Source organism: Musca domestica, unplaced genomic scaffold (genome assembly GCF_030504385.1).
Source record: "Musca domestica strain aabys unplaced genomic scaffold, Musca_domestica.polishedcontigs.V.1.1 2, whole genome shotgun sequence".
In the NCBI taxonomy this organism is placed as follows: Eukaryota; Metazoa; Arthropoda; class Insecta; order Diptera; family Muscidae; genus Musca; species Musca domestica.
In genome coordinates this window covers 25,526,654-25,543,912 of record NW_026712249.1, presented here as the reverse complement: position 1 = coordinate 25,543,912, position 17,259 = coordinate 25,526,654, and positions in this window count along the sequence as shown.

Genomic DNA, 17,259 nt, shown 5'->3' with positions numbered 1-17,259 from the left:
GCAATTCTGAATCAAATTTACTGATAGACGGTCTGACTTAGATCATTGATTACCACTTATAATAATATGCCATAAAATAAAGTTCATGTCCTCTATTTTATGACATGACCTCATGACAACTATTATTTCAAGAAGTTTTTTATTAAGAAAATAATTTTATATTTATTCCATTTATACTTGATCTAATAACGGAACTGAAATACAATTTTTTAATGACTTATTAACAATTCATTTCATTCGAGTCAGTCATTCATTCCCGTCTTTTAAATGGCAACAGAAAAACAATTCAATTGAATGCAAAAAATCAATTAAGGAATTATTGAACTTTAGTTGTCACAATGGCATATAGTCACCAAATGATTCCGAATCAATTAAGCGGTATGACTCCATTTATTATTTCTTTGCAAGATGTGGACACACAATGGATTTTTGGCGCTAATACTTTTTTTCCATTATTTTTAAAATGCAATACACATAGTTATTAAAAAAAATTGGCAAATAATAATAATAACTAATCGAAAATACTAAAGACAGGGGCGTGGCTAATGAGAGGCAATAGAATATGTTATTCTCCAAAAATTTGACATCATTGCAAGTAAACTTTTTGTAGATTGTCTTAGGAATGATCTTCAAAAATTTAGATTTTGGGCCAAGAAATATATTTTGAATCTTTCTACTCCACACACACTCTATAACACATCTACGCCTTTGATCACAGCTAAATATTAACAACAACACAAACCCATGACTAAGATAATAAAATGGCATCAGCGTGTATTTGATATAGATGTAATGACCAACAGCAACTGACTCTTGCTAACGCTCGAAGCTGATAAAATCAACGTCATGCCTGTTCCATATTTAATTGGCATCGACCGAATCTATAATTATATTGAGAAATTTGATTTCACAGCAAAATGCTTTGTTTGTATTTTTTCCAAACGATTTTTCATGAGGAAATTCTGTAAGTGGAAATATATATATATATATATATATACTAGCTGACCCTGTCCGCGTTGCCGGCCCGTAGTTTTAGTCTATTATGCATATTTGTCAAAGCATAATTATTCAAAGATATGACTGTTATAAGTGTTCATGTACTGGTCGATTAATTTTTAGTTTTTAGTCAAATGAGCAGTAATTTGGAATTTACTGTATTTTGTACACCTCATAATTGAGGGCTGAATGATTTAAGAATAGCCAAAGTTAATTACTTTTTTAAACCCATTAACACCTCAGATTGTGCATTAGAGTTCTCATAAGTCCGCCAAAAGGTGGACTTGTGGGGGTACTATTACATGGAGAAAATTCTAAAATTTGTAGATATGTTGAAATTTTTGTGTACGATTTTCACCCCCCCAAATACACATTTTTAGCCAAATCCTTTGAAATAAGGTAAAATCAGGAAGTACCTTCATATGGGCACTACTGCGAAACATCGACCTACATTGAAAACTTTCTTCACCCCTTATAATCCAAGATGACAAATAGAGGCCAAATCGAAAATATAGCAGAACAACATAGCATGTCAAACTGAAAAAAATTCACGTGATTTAAATAAGTAAAAATAATTTTATCCATCTCATAATTGAGGGCAGACTGATTTCAGGATAATCAAATATAATTACTATTTTACTCCAATTACCGTAAGATGAGAACTAATTTTATTTGTCATTTAAATTGTAAATTGGAGACGCCATAAAGTCCATATTTTTCATCATAGTATAATTCAATGACGATTCAACAAATATTCGGTCCCGTGCTACTTTCTTATATTTATAATTTGTTCTTGTTTTTCACAATTTATTTGATTTGGGATGTACATCTATATCTACGTTCCCAACCAATATTCTCTTGGGGGTTACAAATTCAATAGAATACAAAATTTTCTTTTCTGACCACACATTAGATGTGAAAGTGGACTTGGGATACTCCAATGTGGGGACTTTACATGAATAAATTTCTATGTGGCAATTATCTGTACGATGGTTCCTTACGCCAGGGTAGCATACATACAATTTTTTAGTGGTCAAGATCAATATGGGCCCTACTCCGAGAATTTTCTACTCCCTTAGAAACAAAGAAATTTGGCCAAAAATAGAAGAAAATGACGAAGACTTCAAAAATAGCTTAAATCATACAATGGTTATTTATGATCGATATCATATATCATATTGCAGGTCATGCAAAAGCGATTTAAGGTATCTTAAATGTTCGGGAAGAATTTTTGGAAGGATAGAAATCCTTTTCTTACTAAAAGTCCCATTCGCTCTACTATTTTGCACCCTTTATATTTGGTACTTTACTGATTGTAGTCCCAAAAATTTTTGCATTTTGAGCTCTCATTGGACGGATTATTGTCACATGAAAGAAGTAGGTCCACGCTTTGAAATGAGCCCCATTAGTCTTTTTCGGTCATTTTTGTTTGTTTAAATGTCTGAGCATCTTCCAGCTGAAGCACGATGTAGGCCCTGGAGTTAAAAGGTAGATGTTAGTTACAATCGTATTTCGCACTTATTTCATTTTTTGGTGAAAAATTGTATATAGTGAAAAATTATTCTTTATTTCGTTCACAAAAAATCCACTGAATTCAATATGATAATACAAATTGAAAAAAAAAATGACAAAAGAATAATAACAAATTGAAAAAATCTTCAACTTGTTCGCTGATTTTTTACAGCAACTGTTTAAAGATCCTTACAAAGTTTGTCAATAGAATGTACTTTTATTTTAAAATTCAATTCCATTGGACATTTTTTTTCGATATTTTCCCGTTTTGAGATTTTTTGTAATGAGATCTCTTTTTTCGTAATTTTTTTAGCGATTTTAAAAAGGTTATTATCTTCTAACTTTGGTGTGACCGCGTTAAATTATTTCGATATCATCTATTCCGTTTCGCCACCACATAATTCGGTACTACACTTCCATGTAACCCGTCATCAATTTCAGTTCTCAAGAAATCAAGTCAATTAAATAAATTGATATTATGATATTCGAATTCAAAAATAAAATATAAAAAACACTACAAATGTACATTAGAAAAAAGTAAGTCAAAATGGAAAAAAATCATGCAAAATAAAACATTACTATTGTACATTTCAAAAGTCAAAATGAAAATGTTAATATATCACATTTTTACGTGATTTTTTTTGTATATTATCCTTTTCGGATAGGAGACAATTCCGAATTTGTATGAATCATTAAAATCAGTTCAGCGGTTCTTAAGTTATAAGCGTAGTAACTAACACAACTTTCATTTATATATATAGATATATATATATATATATATATATATATATATATATATATATATATATATTTCATGTCTTTTGGTTTCTGTTTGTGACCTTTATAACGGCTGGAAAATCAGGACATTTTTCTGTTATTGGTCCATTTCAACCCTAAATATATTACTGCCATCTTTGAAAACAATAGGCCTAGCCCTTCTGAGCCTAACCCTAACCTTGTGAAAATTTTCGTGAGATCGGACCATCATTGCAATCTGTATATAATAACCCCAACCTGTGTTGTAGGGTGAAAAATATTACAATTTGTATACCTCAGTGTTATAAGTCAAATTGAAAAAATCGCATGCGATAAAAACTATGAAAAAATTAAAAAAAATGTCACAAAATACTAGAAAATCTAAAATGACCATTAAAATTGGAAGGCTTATGCCTAGCCCGAAGCTCTAGCCCCATGCTATTTTCCGCGTCGATTGGTTCATAGTTGCGACCTGTAGAGCAACTGCAAAATCAGGAATTTTTCCAGTTTTTGGTCCATTTCAACCCCTAAATATTATGCGATCATCTCCAAAAGAAATAGGGTCTATTCTGACCTTAACTCCACCTCCATACTAAATTTCGTGAAGATCGGGCCATAATTGCGACCTGTAGAGTGATTACAAATTAACATGGACAGACGGACGGACGGACATGCATAGCTAGATCGACTCAGCTCGGCGAGATAGGAAGATCCATATATACTTTCCTATGTGGGTAACCAATATTTCGTGGTGTTACATACTTTTTGGCCCAATCAAACTTATAATACCCCCAACACATAGTGTTGTAGGGTATAATGAAAAATCATTAAGTTCGACCGGGTCTATCATTGAATAATCTACCATTTCGAGAGAAATTTGCAAAGTTCTCAAAAAAAGTTCTGTTGGAAAATAACGCTAAAACCATAAAAGTAGCGGATATATGTATTTACCGTTATATGGGAGCTATACGAACACTTGGACATGTGTACACGCAATTTTCTGTCAAAGACTTTAGTACCCATTAAGAACTCCAAATATGAAATTTTAAAAGATTCCGGTGAATGATCGTAACAAAATGTTATGCTGATCAAGAATATTTATTCTTTTTGGAGGTGTTACAAACGGAATGCCATACTGAATATACCATACATACTATGGTGTATCTACTGTACCTACCTCACAAACGGCAAACATTTTGAAAAATTTCCAAAATCATTCCATATGGGGAATTTTGACCTTCTTTGGGATGTGCTAATTAAAACGATATTTTAGGAAAACTTCCTAGCCAAAAACCCTGTATTTTTAAAGGATTTTCTGGACAAGTGGCTCTACACCACTTGGTGGTCAGAGTGTTATGTCTTTCTGCATTTATTTGTAACAGGCAACAGGAAACGAGATAGATCCATAGTTTATTTTAATGGTCTGCATAGAATCACATTCTGAGTAGATTTATGCATGTCCGTCCGTCTGTCTATATATTATTGTAAATTAAATACAGGTCGCATTTATTGTGCGATCCAGATGAAAACCATTTGTTTGATTCAAGAACAACCCCTATTGAAATTGGAGATAATTGATCACAATTTAGATATAGCTACCGCATACAGGGTGAGATGAATGCTACCAATTTCAGACTGCTGTCATTACTAAGCTGCTCGTCCGGCAGCTGTTAAAATTATTCCAGTGATAGCTCATTATATAGTTTACAAGCGTACCAAAGCATTTTGGTGAGAATTTTCCAGACAAAAACTTATTTGTGATGGAATTCAAGCGTGATAGTGTGATTATTATATTTTATATTTGGCTTGAAAACCACAAGTGACTATCGTTAGAGCCCTCCAGCATTTAAATGTGAATAAATTTTTTGTGTCTCGTACCATCGCTCGTTGCCGTGATACTTGTAGCGTAGCCCGACGTCAAGGAAGTAAACGGAAGAAAACAGCAACATCCGCAGGAATGGTTCGAAAAGTAAAGAAGTGAGTTGATCGAAGTCCGCGTCGCAGTGGCCGAACATGGCTCGTGAGCTGAACATATCGCAATATTTCTTTCGGAAAATATTTAAAAATGAGCTCGGGGTAAAGCCATTGAAATTGCAAAGAGTGCAAGAACTTACACCGCAACAAAAAGAAAATAGACTCAAAAGAGCGAAAGAGTTGCTTCGCTTGGCCGAAAGTGGTGAACTGCCGTATTTGGTTTTCTCCGATGAGAAAACATTCGTTGTCCAGCAGTTTGTAAACAAACAAAATTATCGGGTTTTTACTTGCCAAATAGGTCAGCTGAAAATGTACACCTTCGGTTGGCCACTAAAATTGAAGCGTCGGCCATGGTGATGATGTGGGCCGCCATAACAGCCGATGGTCGCTCTCCGCTGGTATTAATTTACCGTGGCATCAGAATAAATGCCAAATATTATCGCGAAAATATTATGGAGGGTGTATTAAATCCTTAGGCACGCAAACATTTTGGCCGCAGACCTTTGACATCCCAACAGGACTCAGTACCATCGTACTCAGCACCCGCCACCGAAGAATGGTTATAAAATGGGTTCCCCGCTTTATTTTCAGCGCACAATGGCCACAAAAATCTCAGATACCTATCCGTTGGTCTATTGTGTCTGGAGTATTTTGGAAAGCAAGGTTGGCACTAAAAAGTGTACCAAAGTGTCGATCACCTTAAGCAAGCGCTTCACCAGGAAATGGCCAAAATACCGCAGAGCAACATTCGGGCAGCGTGTAAAGGTTTTATTGGCCGTTTGAAGGTCATAATTCGTGCCAAAGGTGACCAATTGGAACAAATCTAAACTTATTCTAAAATTTGATACTATTTCCGACATTTTTGCTTTCATTAAATAAAATTAAAAAAAAGTAAAAATTATGGCGTATGACTTTTTTTGCAGTCTTTTTATCTCACCATGTATGCAAAAGAACTAAAAGTATATTTTTCACTTTTAGAAGCGTGCGACTCATTGAAAATATGTACATCTTTGTCCTTAAAAAAATCCTAAAAATCTTTTTGGAACATTCTTTCCACGTTTATCATCCCACATGTAAATAATTATGTCACAAACAAGATATGTCAGCAGGTGTTCGTGAAAGGCTGAATGTGACACACATTTTTTATTCAAAGGTCCGGAAGATGTTTTTTTCTTTGTGTGGTTTTTATAACCATTTGAAAAGAATATTGCAAATTGTTGTATTTTAAACATGAATTTGTCACACAATATGAAATGCATTCCTAAAATAAAATTGATTCTGATAAAACTGGTTTTTTGTGCAGTGCGATATTTATTTTTCAAATGATCGATTGCATGCTTAAGGAATGCACAGAAATAAACCCGCTAATTGCCCTGTCAAATAATGTCTCACTTTGATGAGACGAAATATTCAATCATATGCAAATGAGTGAGTGATCACAAAACCGCAAGGTCAAATGGTTTTTGGGTGTGAATATTAAAAAAAAAAAAACATTCTTCGCGAAAAATGTACAGATTTTCAAATCGATTTATATTTCCAAGTAGGGGCAAAATTTTGTTTACAAATGCTATCTTTCGTATTCTCATAGAACGAATATCCAAATATTCTTTCGTATTTTCCCATTTCAACGGAATTTAAAACTTGCAGCTTTTACCAACTATATATTTCTGATCAGATTGACCGATGTCCGTCCGTCTACCGTCTGTGGGAATCACTCTGGCTTCCGAACAAGTTGAAGTTGGTTGATAAAACTTTAATCAGATATGTGTTTGGTCTGCACGACTTTTGATATTGAAAATAAGCTGTATAGGTTCACGAATTGTTTAAAATCTCGTATATGCAGTTCGTAACAAGTAATACAGTATGTGACAGAAAATTGGTTATGCAGGTCTTCGAATCGCGCCCAGAGATTTTAGCACATCCGAGCGAATTCAGCCCTGAAGTACTTCAAAATTGGTGAAAATCGGTTCAGATATAGCTATAGCTTCAATATATGATTCTTCTGATTTGGAGTTTAAGTTCCTTACACTTCTAACATGCAGGCCACAACAAAGATATTTCAAGTCTGATCTCATATATGCTCCAAATTGCATCGAGATCGCTTCAGATTTGGATATAGCTCTCATATATACCTTTATCCGAGTTAAGGTTTATTTTGCACCAAATGGTTAATATCAGCCCAAATGGAGTGGATTTTTGCACATATAACCGAATTTAGAGTAGAAGCAAATACTTCAAAGTTGGTATAGCTATAGGTTCCATAAATATCTTTCATCTGATTTGGTTTTTAAGATTCACACATACCTCTCTAGAACAATGATATTTGCTACCAGATATCTCATACAGTTCAGAAATACCTCTCCCAAATTTCATCGAGATTGATTCAGATTTGAATATAGCTTTCATATATATCTTCCGCCGATTTCTCGTTCGTTGTGCACCAAATACAGGGTGAGATGAAAAAACTGCAACCAATTTAAACACTCGTCCGACAATTGTTAAAATTATTCCAGTGGCCGAAAAATGGCTCGTGAGCTGAACATATCGCTATATTCCATTCGGCAAATATTGAAAAATGATCTCGGGGTAAAGCAATTGAAATTCCAAAAAGTGCAAGAACTTATACCGCAACAGAAAGAGAATAGACTCAAAAGAGCTAAAGAGTTGCTTCGCTTGGCCGAAAGTGGTGAACTGCCGAATTTGGTTTTCTCCACTCCGATGAGAAAACATTCGTTGTCCAACAGTTTGTAAACAAACAAATGATCGTGTTTACTTGCCAAAGGGGGCAGCTGGCAATGTGCACCTTCCGTTGACGGCCAGAACTCAAGCGCCGTCCATGGTGATTGTGTGGTCCGTATTAATCGACCGTGGCATCAGAATAAATGCCGAAAATATTCTGGAGGGCGTGTTAAAGCCTTGGGCATGCAAACATCCTGGCCGCAGACCTTGGACATTCCAACAGGACTCAGCACCATCGAACTCAGCACATGCCACCCAAGAATGGTTACAATGTGAGATTCCTCGCTTCATTTCCAGGTCAGCAAAATTTCCTGATACCAATCCGTTGGACAATTGTGTCTGGAGCAAGGTTGGCACTAAAAAAAACCGAAGTGTCGAGCAAGTGCTTCATCATATCAAGAGCGTATGACGGTTTCATTGGCCGTTTGAAGGCCATAATTTGTGACAAAGGGGACTAATTCGAACCAATCTAAACTTATTCTAAAATTTGATGCTGTTTCTGACATTTTTTTGCTTTCATTCAATAAAATTTAAGAAAAAATGCCAAAATTATGGCGTTTGACTTTGTTGCTGTGTTTTTTATCTTACCCTGTATCATTTGATACGACCAAAATGTGCAAATCGAAATAACGGTTTTATATCCCAGGTCTTTTGGCACCGAATCGGTTTCAGCACATTAGGAGTCGATCTAAGGGTGTCTGTCTGGTTAGCTAGTGGGCACGATAACTCTCGAAGGGAGTATCCGATTTTGTCCAAACTTAGATCGAGTTCGGAGATGGGCAATATCGGTCCACTCCTTTTGGTACCTCCCCCCCCCCCCCCCCAAAAAAAAGGTCAACATTTTCAAATAAAATATCTTGTAGTATGGATCATCTAATTTTGCTACAAATTTTAAAATGAAAACGCGAAATGGGCAAATAGCCATTATTTACAAATTTCACACATGCCAATATTTTTATTTAAACTAGTTCTGGTGTGAAGATGGTACATATCGGACCACTCCTTCTGATACATTTACCACAAAGGGTCAACATTTTGAAAAAAATTAACTCTTATTACTCGTAAATATGAATTAAGAGTCCGATTATCTTCACATTTTGCACATCTCAATATTTTCACGGATTGAGTGGACCACTCTCTCTAATGCCTCCCCTACAACGGGTTAAAATTTAGAACAACCAATAAGCTCATAAAACGCGAAATGAGCATCCGATTACTTTCGAACTCGGCACATCCCGAAATTTCTGTCAACATAAGATCGGTTATAAGGATGAAAAAACTCGAACTACTCCTTCTCGTACCTCTCCCCAGCGGGTCAAATTTTTGAATAATTATAACTCTCATAAAACGCAAAATATGCATCCGATTACCTTTAAACTGCACAAATATCAAATATCTCTTCCAACACATGATATGGTATAAAGATTATAGATATCGATCACTCCTTCTGGAACCTTGAAAATATCAAAATCAGAAGAAACTCTTATAGGGAACTTTTCTAAGTAAAGTGCGCTTAATGAAAATTAGTTGCAAAAAAAATTATCTGAGATTTAAGTACTTTAAATTTCTTTGTAAACATTTGAAAGTTCTACACAACCACTTCTAATAAAAAAAATAACGACCTTGCGACTTGATTCTATAACTGATCAGAAGAAAAACTATCGATCACATAACGTGCATGTTCAATTTGTCCCACTAACAGCCAGAACGTTGAAATAATGAGTCACTTTGTTATAAATAAATAACTAACCGACAGCAATTCATCAAAAGATAATTGAGACTTGTAACCGATTGGGGCGGCTACTGTCTTTGTTATGAATGAATGAATTTCAGAATAAATTATTATTGGCGCACTTATTCTCAATATGTAAGCATGTAATTCTGGAGAACTTTTTTATTAAAAAACAAAACATCAAAAGAACAGGTATTCCCGTAGTCTGTAAGTCAATTGTATGTTAAGAAGTGAATGTACGGACGGGCGGTATTCGAATGCGGAACATAATCAAATAATTAGTTCTTTTTAAAATCGCACACACACACACTTTTTCATTACAAAAATTCTTTGATCGTGACTGACTTACTTACTTACATCGGGAATGCGTTATTACAACATCACAAAAGAGGTGAATGGAGTCATTTTGATATTGCACCACATATAAAAGATGTTTCATAATTGACATTGACCGCATTCAATATTCTGCTTTACATCGATTAAGTGTCGGGATTTATAACAGCGAGATAATTTATTGAATTAGAAGAAACTGAAGGATAAAACATTGTGCCACAACATGTTCAAGCAATGCAGTTTAGTTTCTATTTTCTTTGCAATTATCTCAGTTGTGCTGTTGCTTCAAGGATTCGAATGTAGTCCCCAGCATGCACCCAGAAGGAATACTCCAAGTGCAGTAAGTTAAAGAACCAAGATGAGAGAAAAGCAATATCTTCAATTTACCTTTGTTTTGTACTTTTAGGGTTTCGAATTTACCAGATTTAGAGCTTCTCCACCAGTTGATCTAAATAAACCTCCAGTATTTCTGCCGGAATTTATTCCCGTACACGAAGATAATGGCGAAGGTCCTGCAACAAGCTCAGTTTATAGAAGCGGTTAAGGCTGTGAATTTTATTAGTTGTAAATATTTATTGAAAAACATTAGAGAAATATAGAAACTAATTATGAAACAAATTATAAATGCATTCACCTTTCATATAATCTACATTTTTATGTCCTCCACCATCCTATGGAGGATATATTAACTCTGTCTGTCTGTAACTCCTCGAAATACTCATGTCTTATGTAATTCCGCTATCTTTGGAACGAATTGAGTTATAATGCTAAAATTTTGCACACATGTGTATTTGGCCAGTAGTCCGGTTAAATTCGTAAATGGGCTATATCGGTCCACGTTTTCATATAGCCCTTATATACTTCCCGATATTCGGCATTTTCATGATTTTAGCGACATTATTAACCGAAATTGGAATTTCAGATTTCCCATTTAAAGTTCGTAATGGATACTAAAGCCTATGTCAAAAAGTTGTCTATGCAGGACCAGGTCTTCGTATAGCACCTATGTAAAACATCACTATTTTGATGTTTTTAGACACATTTTTACTGGAATTGTTTCAAATTTGGTATTAAAGTTCATAAATGGGTACCACAGCCTATAAAAGGTCCACGTCTTTGTATAGCCCCCAAATAAGGATACATTCTGGTATTCGGTATTTTCATGATTTTAGCACTATTATTTTTACTGGAATTGTTTCAAATTTCGTATTTGAAGTTCGTAATGGATACTACAGCCTATGACAAAAAAGTTGTCTATGCAGGACCACGTCTTCGTATAGCACCCATGTGACGGTACTTCCAATATTCGGTAGTTTGATGATTTTAGACACATTTTTACTGGAATTGTTTCAAATTTTGTATTTAAGTTCGTAATGGGTACTACAGCCCCTGTTATAGTCCATGTGTTTGTGTAGCCCCTAAATAAGGATACATTCCGATATTCGGTATTTTAATGATTTTAGCAATATTTTTTACCAGAATTGTTTCAAATTTCGTGTTTAAAGTTCGAAATGAGTACTACAGCCTATGACAAAATATAGCCTATGCAGTTCCACGCTTTCGTAAAGCCTACATAGCCTGTATATAAACTATACAGGAAATTGTTTTTAATTTTTTTTATGAAATGGGTTCTCGGCATAACCTTGACAGTTCCTGGCAAATAGGTCTTCTGTCCATTGGGTACAACTGCCGGCTTTCTTTAGCAAAAGGATAAAACTAGCTATCTTTAAAGTCAGACATGGTATAAGTGTTACAATTCACGAAATACGCACAAGTTGGGACAAGGTGACATAAAACAAGTAAAAAAGCAGTAAGTTCGGCCGGGCCGAACATTGAATACCCTCCACCATTCAGAACGAATTTGAACATTTTCGAAAAAGATAACATTCGCCAAAAATTCGTTTTAAAAATACCGAATATAGCCGTTATATTAGGGACTGTGCGACGTGCACCTACATAGGCATTGTTTGTCACAAGCCATTACCATATTCAAATTTGAAACTTGAAATTAATGGTGAATAATGTAGCCAAAATCATCAAAATACCGTACATAGGGCGGTACCGTCATATAGGAGCTATACGAAGACTTGGACCTGTATAGACAATTTTCTGTACAGACTGTAGCTTTCATTACGAACTTCAAATACGACGTCTCAAACAATTTCGTTGAGTATTGTACCTAAAATCGTCAATATATCGAATATAAAGAGGTACTGATATATGGGGCCTATACGAAGACCTGGACTTGCACAGACAATTTTCTGTCTCAAGCTGTAGTATCCATTTCGCACTTCAAATGCCAAATATGAAACAATTCCGGTGAATAATAGCGCTAAACTCATCAAAATATAGAATATCGGGAGGTACCGCTATATGGGGGCTATATGAAAACGTTGACCTACATGGCCTGCCTACTGGCAAAATAATCATGTGTGCAAAATTCTGGCCTTCTATCTCAAATCGTTCGAAAGATAGCGTGATTACAACAGACAGACACACAGACAGACAGGCGGACGTCTTAGAATTTTACGCTGATCAAGAATATATATACTTTGTTGGGTCTAAGATCAATATTTCGATGAGTTACAAACGGAATGACGAACTTAATATACCCTCCATACTATGTATGGTGGAGGGTATAAAAACAAAGTCAAATGCCATAATTTTTCCATATTTTTTGAATGGAAGCAAAAAATGTCGGAAATATCATCAAATTTTAGAATACGTCTTGATTTGTTCGAATTGCTCACCTTTAGCACTAATTATGGCCTTCAAATGGCCAATGAAACCGTCACTTGCTGCCCGAATGTTGCTCTGCCGTATTTTGGCCTATTCCCGGCAAAACGTTTGCTTGAGGTGATCGACACTTTGGTATTTTTTAGTGCCAACCTTGCTTTCCAAAATACTTCAGACACAATAGGAAATTTTGGTAGCCATTGTGCGCTGGAAATGAAGTGAGGAACCTCATTTTGTAACCATTCATGGGTGGCGCGTGCTGAGTGCTATGGTGCTGAGTCCTGTTGGAATGTCCAAAGTCTGGGGCCCAAATGTTTGCGTGCACAAGGCTTTAATACAACCTCCAGAATATTTTCGAGATAATATTCGGCATTTATTCTGATGCCACGGTCCATTAATGCGAGCGGAGAGCGACCATCGGCTGTTATGGCGGCCCACACCATCACTATGGTCGGCTTGGGGCTTGAGTTCTGGTGGCCAACCGAAGGTGCCCATTTTCAGCTGACCTCTTTGGCGAGTAAACACGATCATTTTGTTTGTTTATAAACTGCTGGACAACGAATGTTTTCTGATCGGAGAAAACCAAATTCGGCAATTCACCACTTTCGGCCAAGCGAAGCAACTCTTTAGCTCTTTTGAGTCTATTTTCTTTCGGTTGCGGTGTAAGTTCTTGCACTTTTTGGAATTTCAATGGCTCGGGATAACAGAGCCAATTTTTCAATATTTGTCGAATGGAGCCATTTTTCGGCCACTGCGACTCGGGTTTCGATCAAGTCGCTTTTTTATTTTTCGAACCATTTCTGCAGATGTTGCTGTTTTCTTCCGTCCACTTTCTTAACGTCGGGCTACGTGACTAGTATCACGGTAACAAGCGATGGTATTCACATTTAAATGCTGGAGTGCTCTAACGATTGCCCATTGTGGTTTTCCACCCAAATATAAAAAAATCACACTATCTCGCCTAAATTCCATAACGAATAACTTTTGTTCTGGAAATTTCTCACCGAAATGATTGCGTACGCTTGTAAACAATATAATGAGCTGTCACTGGAATAATTTTATCAGCTGTCGGACGAGTGCTTAAGAAATGACAGCAGTCTGAAGTTGGTTGCAGTTTTTTTCATCTCACTCTGTCCTCAACCAATGGCAGTTTATTAGAATCTGTCAGTTTATTAGAAATTGTCGTTTTTGGACTATATCGACATATTTACATTGGATGTATAGTTGATAAAAATAAATATAGGGATATATGGAGTTTGAGACTTATAATTATTCACCCCTTTTGGTGGAGATATAGGAGAAGTGGGTATATAGGTCCCATATTCATATCAGATTTTTTGTTGGTAGAAATATTGCCAATTTAAAAATAATCAGATGCTCATTTTGCCTCGTTGCTGGTGATGTACCAAAGCGAGTAGTCTGATTTATCTCATCATTATACTAGATCTAGGTTATTAGAGAAGTTGGGATAACAAACTTTGAAGAGTTTGAATGGGATGATCCTTTGTGATCTTTGAGGTAAATTAATTTTTTGTGAAAATGTTGTAGGAGGAAATGGCCTAAGGAGTGGATTGATATTGGCCATTGATATTGTCCGAATTCGAACTAAGTTTGATAATCATATTACGATATACCAAGTGTGAACTAAACCGGATATTCCCTGCGATTGTTATCGTGCACACCAACCAGCCAGACAGACAGGCGAACGGGCGGACACCGCTAGATCGACACCAAATGTCCTAAAACAGATTCGGCCCAAATAGACCTAGGTTCTAAAACCGTTATTTCACTGAGTCGCGTTTTGTTCGTATCAAATGATATGTGCCCTCTTTAGCCATAAAGTTGAGGATTAAAAAAATAATGTTTATTGGTTTATGTAGTCCTCAGCAATTCTTAACATTTGTAACTCCTATATGTTTTGCAAAAACGTCACACTCTTTTGGCTTTCACTGTTTTGTAATTTTGTCATATAACAAAAACTCATGCCATTATGTAATTGGACATGTCCTCTTGCGGACAACGAAACCTTTGATGTCAACTTGTATTTGCCGTGCTAAACAAATTTGAATAAACAATTCACAAACACCACAACAAGTTTCGAATAAAATTGAACTTTGCAACGATTGATATCCAAATATAAATACCAAAGAGAATTACGACGATAAATTTTCAATTTCCTCAAATTTCACTGCAAAAACAAATGTTTGTGGAAAGCCAAAAAAAAAAAAAAAACTCTTAACAAATTTTGAAAACAATTCTCCTTATCTCTCACAATGTACTTGACCATTACCAATATCCTTGACGGAAATTATATAACGTGTCTGTGGTATCGCAACGTGTTTCCTTGCACCTCTCCAATGCGTCCAGTACAACAACAACAAAAATACAAGACAACAATAGAAAAACGTGCCATAAAACATTTAAAATATGGCAGCACAAAATGCAGTTTATGTTCGAGGGGTCCAATTGTTTCCTTAGTTTTTTGTTTTTTTTTTCTCCTTGGTTTCAAATCCCCCAAACCTGTTGTGTATCTCAAGTTCAATGACAATTGTCGGTACAATGGATAGCCAAGTTGTGGTATTCTCTATAAACTACTTCGTGTTTTTTTTTTTTTTTTCGTTTTTTTGTTTTAATATCGACGATTTAATTAACCCTGTGTAAGAGTTGTATTTTTTTCTTAATTAAACAGCATAGTATGCACTGGAGAGATATATAAAAAAATGAAGCCAACTTGTTGAGAGACACATTAGGTGACTTATTTGGCGTAATTGATGGCAGGCGTTTGTGCACTGCAGCAGAGGCTTTTTTTGCATTTTTTTTATTATTTTTTTCAATTTCACAAAAATTTCCTGCTGACTGTTTTAAGTCATTAATTGCATTTCATCAAGACAGTCAGTGATTCGACCATCATCATTATTTCATTTATGCTGTTTCGATATCTGCTCTGTCTTCGTAATTCATTTGCGTCAGTTGTATTGACAGTCGCGACTCTAAAGCCATGCGTATCCATCCAAATGCTAACATGTCGGCCTATTAGTGCAAATGCCTGTGGCTAATACAACACGGGTGGTAAGTGAGTGTCTAAGCGATACATTCCATAGAACTGGCTCTAAAAAATCTCACACATTGAGTTTGCAAATAATTTTAATATTTCTGTAATACGATTTTTTTTTTCAAACAAGTTTCCAAGCTATTGTCTTATTATGACTGACCATTAACTTAGCAAAGCTTCAATATTGCCGTTGTGGTTTTATGTTCATGAGAAAGCAATGAGTTTTATTTAATCTGCTTACTTTGAAACTCAATGAGAAGTGATTAGACGGTAATTAGTTTTAATCATTTGTTTATGTAGAATTTTTGCATATTTACATAATTTAAATTTGAGGAACAATTTTCTTTCTAACTCTGGTACAATGTACGATGCTTATTTGTTTAAAAATAGATCTTAATTTATGGTAATAATAATAATAATATTTATACTAATAAAATTTATACTATAAATCAAAATCACTCGAAATTAGTGAAACCCACTCGAAATCGAGCTTCTGGGAGCAGAAAAAAATGAGCAAATTTTTCAATGTCGCTCGAAGAGAAGTGGGCTTGTTTTCCACATTTTTGAGTGGGAGCAAAATTCATTCGAAATCAAGGAGATTCTTCTCTTGCCGAGCACTCTCTTAGTTTTTTTCATGCCGTTAATGTATTTCTATACATGTGTACTTTTTTTATACACAATCACATACCCCTCTTCCCACCTCTTATAAACACACACAAATCAGCAAACAAAATAATTTGTATACCTCTGACCTTAGTATGAAGGTTATATTAATTTTGTCATTTCGGTTGTAACACCTCGAAATATACATTTTAGACTCTTTTTGATCAGCATAAAATGCGATGTCGATTAAACGATGTCCGTCCTTCTGTTTTTCAGTCTGTGAAAATCACTCAAGCTTCCAAATGAATTTAAGTAGCTTGATAAAATTTTACTCAGATCTTTGGTAAATTGGTATAGTAAATGAGATATATAGGTCCACGTTTTGATGTAGCCCCCATACAACTGTACCTTCCTATCCTCGGTGTTTTGATTATCTTAATGACATTAATCACCGAAATCGTGTCAAATTTCGTATTATAAGTTGGAAATAGGTACTATAACCTATGACAGAAAACTACCTATGAAGGTCCAGGTCTTTGTATAGCTGCTATATAACGTTATTTTGAAATTTTTCAAGTATCGTACTGAATATTATAATGGCCTATGACAAGACTTGCTTATGCAGGTTCATGTCTTCGTATAGATCCCAATATAATGGTAACTCCTATATTCGATATTTTTTTCAATTTTTTTTTTTTTTTTTTGAAAATATTCATATTCTTTTCAAATGGTGGAGGGTTTTCATAGTTCGACCAGACCGAACTTACTACCTTTTTACTTGTTTCCACTAATTTTCAGCCTTAGAGCAATCTCTTGCTCTTTTTTC